Source organism: Gopherus flavomarginatus, chromosome 7 (genome assembly GCF_025201925.1).
Source record: "Gopherus flavomarginatus isolate rGopFla2 chromosome 7, rGopFla2.mat.asm, whole genome shotgun sequence".
Classification (NCBI taxonomy): domain Eukaryota; kingdom Metazoa; phylum Chordata; order Testudines; family Testudinidae; genus Gopherus; species Gopherus flavomarginatus.
This window is the reverse complement of record NC_066623.1, coordinates 55,371,119-55,383,180: the sequence shown is the minus strand read 5'-3', so window position 1 is coordinate 55,383,180 and position 12,062 is coordinate 55,371,119. Positions and strand designations below refer to the sequence as shown.

The 12,062-nt window shown below is 44.5% G+C and overlaps 1 protein-coding gene across 8 annotated transcripts in view; it reads left to right on the top strand.

The window, feature by feature from the left end:
• Window positions 1–10,132: 10,132 nt before the first annotated feature.
• The window catches only part of RC3H1 (ring finger and CCCH-type domains 1), a 111,835-nt gene continuing 109,905 nt past the window's right edge, over window positions 10,133–12,062 (top strand). For 3 of the 8 annotated variants that reach the window (XM_050963007.1, XM_050963012.1, XM_050963011.1), the window contains exon 1: window positions 10,133–10,588. The gene's annotated coding sequence lies outside the window, so the exon portion shown is untranslated. The remainder of the gene's footprint in view (window positions 10,589–12,062) is intronic. The other 5 variants (XM_050963009.1, XM_050963005.1, XM_050963006.1 and 2 more) reach the window with 3 other exon arrangements.

The window sequence follows — 12,062 nt, the reverse complement described above, 5'->3', positions numbered from 1 at the left end:
CACTGGAGTAGTAACCTATAATTCCAAGGGTCAGGGAACACTGCAGGAACTATGGGATAGGTACCCACAGTGCAACGCTCCGGAAATCGATGGATGCCTGGGACCATGGACGCACACCACCGAAGTAATGTGCCCTAGTGTGGATGCGTAAAATCAATTTTATAAAACCTGTTTTATAAAATCGATTTTAATAATTTCGATTTTATTCTGTAGTGTGGACATGGCCTTAGGCACAATAACTCTTTTGATGCCTGTGAGGGATACACACCCCAACACATATACAAATAAAGAGTCACCCCAAAGTGCAGGGCATTATTGCTGTCATCCTTTCCTTTTTTAAAATTGCTACAAAATATAAAGTATGCCAGTCATTTTAGGAATGATTTCTCCTTTCTTAAATGATATCACGGTTGTATGATATTAACATACTTTCAGATGGATTTTTGACTTCTCTCATGTGGAGTAATGGGTACTCCATTGTGTGTAAACATGCTTCACTCTTCTGCTTTTGTCAGCTTTATTTTGTGAAAAGTGCAGTTACTTAGGCCCTGATTCTGAAAACATTTACAAACATGCTTAAAGTAAAACACATGCATAAGTCTTAGCAGGACTGGGGTCTTATTTTGTTATCTTTGATAACATGATATGGTTTAGAGTCTTGGCTGTGCCAAATATTTGGGATTTTTGAACACTCACTCAGCCAGCTGGAACAGAGGACAGTTGATCCTTGCTTTTCATTCTGATGTAATTCTAGAACATCTTTCAGTTCTAAACCTGTCATCAGCATTGCAGGTCATTTGGATCATTGAGATGCCTGCCTAAAACTTATTTTGCAGCTGAAATCTCTTAAGCTTTAAAAATCTGAATGCTTGTTTTTATTGAAGATCATTTATTACCAAAATGGAAGCATTTTATGTTATGGTCAAAAAGTTATATAGTTAAAATGCTCTAGTTCAGCTCCTGCACTAACATTCTAAAAAACTTCAACATATTCTCCATATGTCAAACATGTTTGTGTAGGATCAATTTCAAAAGCAGAGCCTGAAGAACATTGCTAGTTCGCCCAAATAAATGAAACACTGGAAGTGTAACTGCATCAGGTCTTCTGTTTTCAAAGAAATAAAGGAATGGAAAAGTTAAACATAATGTTGTAGGACCAAATATCAAAATTTCCTGTGGGTCCTTGAGGACTCTGTACCTCATGGCAGAATCAGAAGAGATTTGGCGTAATAAATGATCACATATTAAAAATTAGCTTGCAATGAGATATGGCAACGGCAATAGCCAAAAGCAAATGCTATTTTGAGTTATAAGCACATCATGCCACAGAGGAGGGGGTGGATGCATCATTTTATAATGCTCTGGAACTGGACCTCATTGCATTGAGTTTTGGATGCCTCAGTTTCAGAAAGATGTTGACAAATTGGATAAAATGAAAAAAGACAGTAAAAATGATAGGAGTGTGATAGGATGGATCACAGAAACCCCCTTTGGGACTGCCACCTGATGTGCTGAGACTACCTCTGAGCCCTTTTTCCCTTGCTGCTTGGGACTTCAGAACCCTGCCTGGTTGTGCCAGACTCGCTAGCCTGCTACAGACCCAGACCCAGGTCTGAACCACATCCTTCACAAGCTGCAGGCTTAACTGAAAACAGCTTAAGAAGTACTCCTGTCTCCAGCACTCAGATACCCAACTCCCAATGGGGTCCAAACCCTAAATAAATCCATTTTACCCCATATAAAGCTTATACAGAGTAAACTCATAAATTGTTCACCCTCTATAACATTGGTAGAGACATCTGCACAGCTGTTTGCCCCCCAAGGTATTAATTACTTGCTCTGGGTTAATTAATAAATAAAAAGTGATTTTATTGAATGCAAAAAGTAGGATATAAGTGGCTCCAAGTAATAACAGGCAGAACAAAGTGAATTACCAAGCAAAATAAAATAAAACACACAAGTCTAAGACTAATACATTAAGGAAGTGATTACAGATGAAATCTCACCCTCAGAGATGTTCCAGTAAGCTTCTTTTACAGACTAGCCTCTTTCTAGCCTGGGTCCACTCACACCCCTGTAGTTACTGTCCTTTGTTCCAGTTTCTTTCAGGTATCCTTTGGGGGTGGTGAGGCTATCTCTTGAGCCAGATGAAGACCAATAGAGGGGTCTCCAGAACTTTATATAGTTCACCTCTTGTGAGTGAACACCCCTCCCTCCCCCTGTGTAGAAAGCCAGCTAGAAGGAGTTATGGGCAAGTCAAATATCCATGCATGACTCAGAACTTTACAAGTGGCAGACATTATTCACATGCTACCTTGAACATCCCTAGGTAGGCTTCTTATGTGGATTGGAGTCTTCCAAGGTCCATTGTCCATTAAGTGTTTCTTGATTCAGCACTTAACTTGCAAATTCCTTTCTTAAGAAGCTGACCAAATGCCTTACTAACGCTACTTAAAATCAAACAAGTTCACAGCCAATATTCCTAACTTCGAACATAAAAATGATACATGCATACAAATAGGATGAATATATTCAGTAGATCATAACCTTTGCGAAGATATGTTACATGGCATATGTAACATAAAACATATTCCAGTTATGTTATATATACATTTATAAGCATATTTCCATAAAGAATTAAGGGGTGCAACATCACAAGGAGACTAACAGAATGATTTGTGATGAAAGAGGAGATAAGATATCCTCCAAATATCTGAACATTTAAAATCCAGATGGAAGAGGAATTATTTAGAGCATGGGTTCACAATCGATAGTGTCCCGAACAAGGGTAAAGGGATCGTAACTAATCTGCCCTTCCTATATTGGTGAATATGAGGTAGGGCTTCAGCTACAGCTCACCTCAATGGGAAAAGGGTCCTGGGTGGTCCTTGCATAGAAAAGAGGGTTGTTGTATGGAAAAATTTGAGAACCATTGATTACAGGAGAAATTAAAAAAGAAAATGTAGGCTGCATAACTGGAAAATTTATCAGTAAAATTTATTAAATGTCATCACTCAATCCTCCATCCGTGAAAGCAACGGCAGACAATAATTTTGCACCCTTTTCCCTGGATTGCCCGGGCAGACACCATAGCATGGTAACCATGGAGCCCGTTCAGCCTTTTTTCACTGTCACTGTATGTCTACTGGATGCTGCTGACAGATGCAGTACTGCAGCGCTACACAGCATCATCCCCTTGCCTTTTGCAAGTTAGCAAAGACAGTTACCAGCCCTACTGTACCATCTGCTGCTTTGCAAGTTGGCAATGACAGTTATCAGTCATATTGCACCATCTGCTGCTATCATGGGTGCTCCTGGTCAATCTCGGTGAGGTCGGTCGAAGGCGCCTGGACAAAAATGTGAATGACTCCCCAGATCATTCTCTTCTTTAAGTTTTGTCTATTGGAGAGTCAGTCCTGTCTAGAATATCAGGCAAGCCTACTAAAGAACCAGAGAGGCAAATGGCTGCTCTGGGTCAGAACCCCAGACATCCCACAGAAATGATGAGCTGCATGCCATTCTAGGTGGTGCCCCTGCAACAACCCCATCCGTTGCTTCCCTCCTCCCCTACCCCTCCTGGGTTACCGTGGCAGTTATCCCCCCTATTTGTGTGATGAAGTAATAAAGAATGCATGAGTAAGAAACAACACTGACTTTTTTGCAAGCAGAGATCAAAGGGGGGTGGGGAGGGGAGGGGAGGGCGGTTGGCTTACAGCAAAGTAGAGTGAACCACCATTCTGCACTTGCTCAGCCTATAGCTGAAAATGGGAATCTGTGACAAGCACTAGGATAGAAGCAGAGACAGGACTGAATCTCCATTTGTGTGTGGGCCTTTGATTGACACTGGTAAAATACAAAATGTCCCAGGATATGTATGTTGGGGGACAGTTCTAAACGGCAGTTTAATTTTTTTATTTGCAGCAAAATGTAGAGGTCTAAGTATCTGATTGTGAACCCTGGTAGCAAGGAGTAGGCTGGGGTAGGTGCGACTGTACGGTGCTGCTGACTGGGAGAGCAGCCTGAGGCAGAAGCCTCCAGCTGCCATGATATTCAAGGCAGGACTGAATCTTCATTAGACAAAACTTAAAGAAGAGAATGTCATTCCCTTTTTTGTCCAGGTGCCTTCGGCCAACCTTGCCGAGGCCAGCCAGGAGCACCCACGGGATGACGATGACGGATATCAGTGTTACTGTACCGTCTGCCGTCCGCAAGGCAAGGCAAGGCAAGGCAAGGGGATGCTGCTATGTAGCTGTCATAAACAGATAGTTAAGGGTTAATGCCTCTTTTACCTGTAAAAGAGTTAAGTTCACCTAGCCTAGCTGACACCTGACCAGAGGAACCAATGGGGGAACAAGATATTTCAAACGGAAGGAGGGAAGTTTTCCTTTGTTTAGAGTTTCAGTTTCAGCTGGAGTGAAAAAGATCAAGGAACCAGCCTCTTATCAGAGTAGTAAGTTTTAGAAGGGGATAAATAGGTTTATGTTTATTTTCTTTGTAACTTGTCTTGGTATCATTAAGGGAATCATCAAATTTGGGTATTCTTGTGTGTATTTAAGTTTTTGCCCAGGGGAACATCCTCTGTGTTTTGAATCTGTTGTCTGTGAGAGTAGCTGGTATGCTAATCTCTCCCAGAGGGTTTTATTTTACCATTTCTTTTCTGTAATTAAAAGTCTTTTCTTAATACCTGATTTATTTTTTCCTTGTTTGTAGATCCAAGGGGGTTGGATCTGGATCCACCAGGAGTTGGTGGGAGAAAGGAGGGGGGATGGTTAATTTCTCATTGTTTTAAGATCCAAGGGGTTTGGATCTAGGTTCACCAGGAAATTGGAGAAGTTCTTCAGGACTACCCAGGGGAGAAAAGTAGTGCTTGGGGGTGGTGGCAGCGATACTAGATCTAAGCTGGTAATTAAGCTTAGAAGTGTCAATGCAGGTCCCCACATCTGTACCCTAAAGTTCAGAGTGAGGAAGGAACCTTGACAGTAGCGCTGCAGCACCGAATCTGCCAGCAGTATCCAGTAGACATATGGTGACATTGAAAAAAGGCGAGAAACGATTTTTTTCCCTTTGCTTTCACGGAGAGGGGGGCAACAACATATACCCGGAACCACCTGCGACAATGTTTTTGACCTTTCAGGCTTTGGGAACTCAGCCCAGAATTCAAACGGTTTTCGGAGAGTATGGGAACTGTGGGATAGCTACAGTTGTCAGTCGCCCCTCCCTCCGTGAGCGTCCATTTGATTCTTTGGCTTTCTGTTACGCTTGTCTCAGCTCCTTAAGTTTCACACAGCACTGTGTTGAGCCCCTGTTGTGGCTTCTGCTCATCATGGCCTTGGAGATTTTTTCAAATGTTTTGGCATTTCGTCTTTTGGAACGGAGTTCTGATAGAACAAATTCATCTCCCCATACAGAGATCAGATTCAGTATCTCCTGTACGGTCCATGCTGGAGCCTTTTTTTTGATTCTTGGACTGCATGGTCACCTGTGCTGATCAGCACTCCACTCTGGGCAAACAGGAAATGAAATTCAAAAGTTTGTGGGGCTTTTCCTGTCTACCTGGCCAGTGCATCCGAGTTCAGATTGCTGTCCAGAGCAGTCACAATGGTGCACTGTGGGATAGCTCCCGGAGGCCAATACTGTCGAATTGCGGCCACACTAATCCTAATTCGAAATGGCAATACCGATTTCAGCGCTACTCCCCTCGTCGGGGAGGAGTACAGATATCGCTATTAAGAGCCCTTTATATCGAAGTAAAGGGCTTCATTATGTGGATGTAGGGATATTAAAGAAGGTACTAACAGTGATTCCCCCAAGTGACATTGATTCCCCAGTTTTACCAAGTACAAAAATCTTTTAGTTCTTCTGTTAAAACTTGTAAACTCCTGTCTGTAGAAACCATTGATCGTATCTGTCCTGTGAAAGATACTCAATTACTATGTAAAACTTACAAACAAGTTAATTGACTTCGTTCTTGAAGTGAACGCTGTGAGCCTTAAGCTGTAATTAATACAATGTAAGCAAACGCTATAAGCCCTTAAGTGACTTTAACTTCATTGTAACAGCAGGCTCCTAGAAACAGACCCCCACCCTCTGTGATTAAAGGATCTGGAGTCTCAAATGAATTAGCACACACTCTGAAAGTGGTGGAGACAGTAAATTAAAATATGGTTAAGATATGGAATGTATGTTGATGAATGCTTAATGTACATGAATGATTAGGGAGGTGCCAGCCTAGAAAGGGAGTATCCATTGGCCGAAGAATGTGTCAAGTGGACCACCAGACAACCCCCGGAGGGTAAACTCGAATCCACCCCAACACCTGGAAGGATGAGAAACACAAACTTTGGACAGTGTGGAGCCACCAGGAATGTGCCATCTGCTGATTGAGTCAGCAACAGCAAGATGAAATAGCTCCCATAGACTAACATAGGAATTAATTCCTATAAGAATGAACTCCAAAGACTGAGGACTTTGAGTCTCTGGTTCTGCTGCCAACCTCCAGGAGCATCAGGTGCATCTGACACAGACTCGGCTTCATCCTCATGACCAAGATACCCAGCCTAGAAGTTGCTCGTGCCAAGTTACTGGCCAGGTAACTATAACACCTATATAGGACATGAATGAATGATTGTGTGAACGAATATTGTGTGTGTGTGTGTGTATATATAAGGAATAAATAGTAATAGGAATAAGTAGTCAAACAACGTTGTTTACTTTTATCTTTTGCTTTATTATAGTATTTACAATAAATGTGGCATCTTTGCCTTATCCCTCTTAATAAGATCCTGCTGGTTTTTATTACATTGGTATAACATGGATGGGTGCAGAGTTAATTCGGTTTAACACTGCTAAATTCAAGATAAAATCGTAGTGTAGACCAGGCCTCAGTGTAGTTAATCCATCTTTCCAAGAGGTGGTAGTTGGTTGGCAACCACATGTACAATAGGGTCTAGGTTTACCTAACTACAGTGTCCATGGCGGAACACTTTTCACAGCCCTGAGTGTCTTAGCTAGGTTGACCTAATTTTTAAGTGTCTAGCAGACCTGTGAGTTCCAGTGTAACCCTTTCCCAATATCCTTTTGCCCGCAGACCACACCTGTGTATGCTCTTGCTGCAGATACTACTAGCCTTGTGCCTACAACCATCTGACTTGACCCAAGGCTCAGGTTATCTGCTATCTAGTCTTTTCTCTTTGACCAGCTCTAAGGATGCTGTCTCAAGCCTTCTCCTGTTTACATGAAGCATTGTACTTTCACATGAGCCAGGTCACCACTTCTGACCTCAAGTAGCCCTTCTCTTTCCTGTACTCAGGAGGTTATGGAGTCCTGTGCTGGCTAGATATTGAACTGGGGATGAATACAGTCCCCCATAACAATTTAATAGGTTAAATATGCTATCATAGTTAATTAAGCTGTACACAACTACAACTTTTTCAGGCCCCATGTCAATATAGACTACCACAGGGATAACATTTTAGAACAGGGGTGGGCAAACTTTTTGGCCCAAGGGCCACATCGGGGTTGTGCAACTGTATGGATGGCCAGGTAGGGAAGGCTATGCCTTCCCAAACAGCCTCGCCCCTGCCCCCTCCCACTTCCCACCCCGTGACTACCCCCCTCAGAACCCCCAACCCATCCAACCCCCACTGCTCCTTGTCCCCTGACTGCACCCTATCCAACCCCCCTGCTCCCTCTCCCCTGACTGCCCTGACCCCTATCCATACCTCCGCCACCTGACATCCCCCCTAGGACTCCCACCCCCTATCCAACCACCCTCTGCTCCTCGTCCCCTGACCACCCCTCCCAGGACCCCCCACCCCTAACTGCCCCCCCTGCTCATTGTCCTGACTGCCCTCTCGACCCCTATCCACATCCTCACCACTTGACAGGCCCCCGGGACTCCCACTCCCAACCCTCCCTGTTCCACATCCCCTGACCACCACCCGAGAACCTCCACCCCCTCCAATTGCCCCCTCCTCCCTGACTGCCCCACAGAACCCCCCTGCTCCCTGTCCCCTTACCAGCAGCAGGAGCTCACAGCCTTGACACCCAGCCAGAGGCAGCTGAGCTCCCCATACTGCCCAGCTGGAGCAGCAGGCCAGAGCACAGCCCACCTGGGGGTGTGACTGCAGAGGAGGGGGACAGCAGGGGGGAGGGACCAGGGACTAGGCTCCCCAGCCTGGAGCTCAGGGGCTGGGCAGGACGGTCCTGTGGGCCGTAGTTTGTCCACATCTCCTTTAGAACCATTCAGCTCAGAGAAGTTGAATGTCCCATAAGGACTGCCCCTTTAAGAGGGAGCAGGGTTCCCCTGGACAGATTACCTGCTACCCAATTGGGCTTAAGGAAAGGCACCTGGGCCTTTTAAAGAAGAAATTAGCTGTATGTAGGTGTCAATGTATGCATGCAGGGAAATGAGAAAGCATCTCTGAGTCAGCAGGGGAAAAACACCACTGGGGGAAAGGCCTGTGGAGAAGACCAAATATTCTCTTCCCTCCCTGTATCTTTCCTTACTAACTCAGGCCCCTGCAGGGGCATTCTTACTCCCTAAACGCAACTGTCAACACTCACCTATAGCTGTCTTATAAGGTCCCTTCCCCTAAGTTAGGCAGCAGGTGATCAGTCCAGGTGCATGGGACTTCTCTCTCTCTCTCAGAGGTCAGTCATGCTTGACACTGACCAAAAAAATTGTACTGATAATAGGTTTTTTTTTTTTTTTATAACTAAGGAATAATATTAGCTTGTTTGAAAGCATTTTTTATTTTTATTTAAATTTTCAGTTGCAGAAAATTGTGGGTTTTTGTTTAGATTTATATCAATTTAAATTGTCATAGTTATGGGAAATTAATAATAGGTGGATCATATAATTATTTAATGACAGTTGACAATGAGGTTACAGCTTTATAACCATTGAAAAGGCAAATTGTCAACGTTGCATGTCAAAATATACGAAGTAATTATCCTGAAGTGAAACTCTAAGTTCTGAAGCCACATTTTCTTACTTTACCTATCTGTAAATTCTGAATGTTTACCGACAGAAATATTTGTCAGTGTGTGTGAAAATGCTATTTACTAATTGAAGAATGTAATTCTGCCAAACTGAATTATTAGCACCTGCTGAACTGTGTCCATCTGTTGTCTCTTGTCTTATATTGAAATTGTAAGCTGTTTGGGGCAAAGAGTGGCTTTTTGTTCTGTTTATAGAGTGCCTAGCACAATATGATGAGTGGTATGATATACATAATAATATAGTTCTGAAGCATCTATGTAAGAAAGCAATTTGTAGACAAGGAGGGAGAAAGATGTGTTTTAACCCCACTTTTAAAATACAACGTGATTGAACTAGCTTTCTGAAAGGGTAGAGTGAAATTAAACAGTATAAGGCCCTGATACTGAAAATGAGTCTGAAGACCCTGTTAAAGTCAACCGAACTCCATGTGAGCACTAGGGTCTGATCATACAGAGCCAGTCACAGAACTTAACTCCAGATTTGTTTAGTATTTATAACACATGACTGGGCAGTAAGGACTGTTTGTTTCTCTTGCCAGTATGTCCTTGAACAAGTCACAACCTATATGTCTCAGTTTATGCATCTGTAAAACAGGTGTGGTTAACAATAATATTTAGCTCTCACAAAGCAGTTTAAATCTTCTAAACTTTGGACATTTGTTAACTAATGCAGTGAGGCTTCATTAATGCTTGGAAAGTACTTTAAAATCCCCAAATAAACAGGTTTGCAGTGCCAGGTATTATGTGACAAATGAATTCTTTAGGGGGACCCTGAAATATCTTACCTTTATTCTAAATTATTTTAACAGCTGTATAAAAAGGTGTCACAGCATTGCCCTTCTGCTAAGGGAACCAAGGACTCACCTCTCCCAAGCTGGGACACTTGGCATGCATAGGCCTAACAACATTAACCGCTGAAGCCACCACTTATGGAAGGTTCCCTTCGACTATAAGGGGTGGGGAGCCATTAATCTGTGTCCATCCCCTGCCCAGAAGCGTGGGTGATGTTTGGGAGAGGAGGGAGAAAGCAAGCGTTGCGGGAAGGGCACCTAATAATCTCCCTCCCCCTTCCGAAATACGTATGTGGGGGTGTTGTTGCTAGAGAAGGAGGTGGAGTAGCCTGGCGGTTTCACCTGCGTGTCTGCATCCCAGAAAGGGCTAGGGCCTGGTTGCCGTTGGGGGAACAGGCAGGGGGTGTGTGAAAGGCTAGAGCCAAGCTTGCTCCAGAAGGGGCGGCAGAGTGAGGGGGAAGCCACGCAGCCGGGGTGGGGGTGGTTAGCAAAAACCGTCCCTAGCCAGGTAGCAGTGCAGCCCCCGCCGGGGATCTGCCTTTCTCCTCCCGCGGCAGGAAGGGGAGGCGGAAGAAAGAGAAAGACGCTCCAGGCAGGCTGGGGGAGGGAGGAGCAGTCTCGAGGGGAGGCGGCAGACGCACAAGATGGCCCCTGCTGCAAAGGCAGCAGTAGCAGCTGGTCGTGGGGCGGCGGCGGCCAGGCGGCCTCTGCTGCCGGTGCTGGAGGCAGTGGGTGCTGCGGCCAGCCCCGTGTCCCAGAGCTGAGAAAAGCTGCGCTGGAAGCCCAGCCGTGCGGTGAGTGCGGGTGCTGGGCTTCGGTGCGGGGAACAATGGGGCGGAGGTGGTGTCTCTCCGGCCTGGCCCAGTGGGGGTCGGGGGCTGGCCCTGCCTTACTCAGGGCTTTCAGGTGGCAGGGGGTCATTGCAGCGGGCTCTAGCCTGTGTCCCTGCCTCCATCTCTAGGCCTCAGGCTTCGGCCGGTCTCCATTTCCGAGTTGTTCTGTCCTGGAGGCCAAGGAGGTTGGTTCTATAAAGCTGGGGCCTGGAGAAAGAGATGATTCCCTTTGCCCTTGGAGGAGGAATGGGGGTGGTAGTTCCAGGGGCTCTTGGTTTAGGGGAGGTGGGGCTGGCCTCATGTCATTCCGGAGTGGGGACAGAAGACACTATTTGGGTTGCTGGGAGAGTCTGAAGTATGAAGGAGAATATAGTCCCCAGCCCCAGTTATAAACGCCTTTTACAGCACAGATGGGAAGTCGGTTCCTGCCCTCAAAGGGATTCAGCCTCCACTGTGGATTTGTAGAACTGATTTGACACACATTGAATGCTTTGTTTAAAATATATCTACAAATGTCTGTGTCATGTGTCCCCTGTCAGCCTGCTGCTGTTTTGGGTGCCTATCAGAGTTGTAGGGAACATTCAGGGTAAGTTGGCTAGTGATTTCTCTGTGTGTCTGGAAACTGAGAGCCTGGCATTTGGGAAATGTAAATCTAAAAAGATCCAACAACTTGACATTGTTTTGGTCTTTGGTATTACTTTAGACACAGAGTTAAAAGATGGGGCAAGGATTTCCTGCCAGGAAACAGAGCACTGAGTAGCTACCCTTATGTGTTTGGGGGGAGGGAGAAAAGAAGAATAACCAGAAATGATGTATTGTCTTCAGAGGCCATATTGAGTGAGATCTGTGCCATTTTAAGAGCCCACAAGTAGGAAAACTGACATTTCTTGTGTAAACTGGTACTTCATTAAATTCTTTCCACATACACGTCTTTCTTCTGAACAGTTGTTTTAAAACTTGTTTTGTTTCAGTCACTTGAGGGGGGGGGGAGTATTGGTGACTTTTTATCAATTGGTAAGGAGCTTCCATTATTTTAATGTAATTCTGATAAATTTAAAATGGCCAAACTATTAAATTGCAAAAATGAGTTCATCTTAAAACAGCTAATTCACCCCATCAGTAGCAATGATACTTTTTCACCATTAACTCTTTTAGTGACATGTTACCCTTTGATCACTCTGTAAGATGACAATTGGGCTATTTTTACGTTTATACTATAGTGATGCCTAGTATCTGTGACACATGGAAGTGTGCTACCTTTTCCACTAAACTATTTTTTCCCATTGTTCAGGGATATATAAATCTTGTTTTTAACCTTCCTGCCAATTCCTGAGCATATGGGTAACTAATTGTGTATGGTCTCATTGACTTCATTGAGACTATTAACACATGAATAAAGTTATGCACATGCTTGAGTGTTGTCAGGACTGGGGTC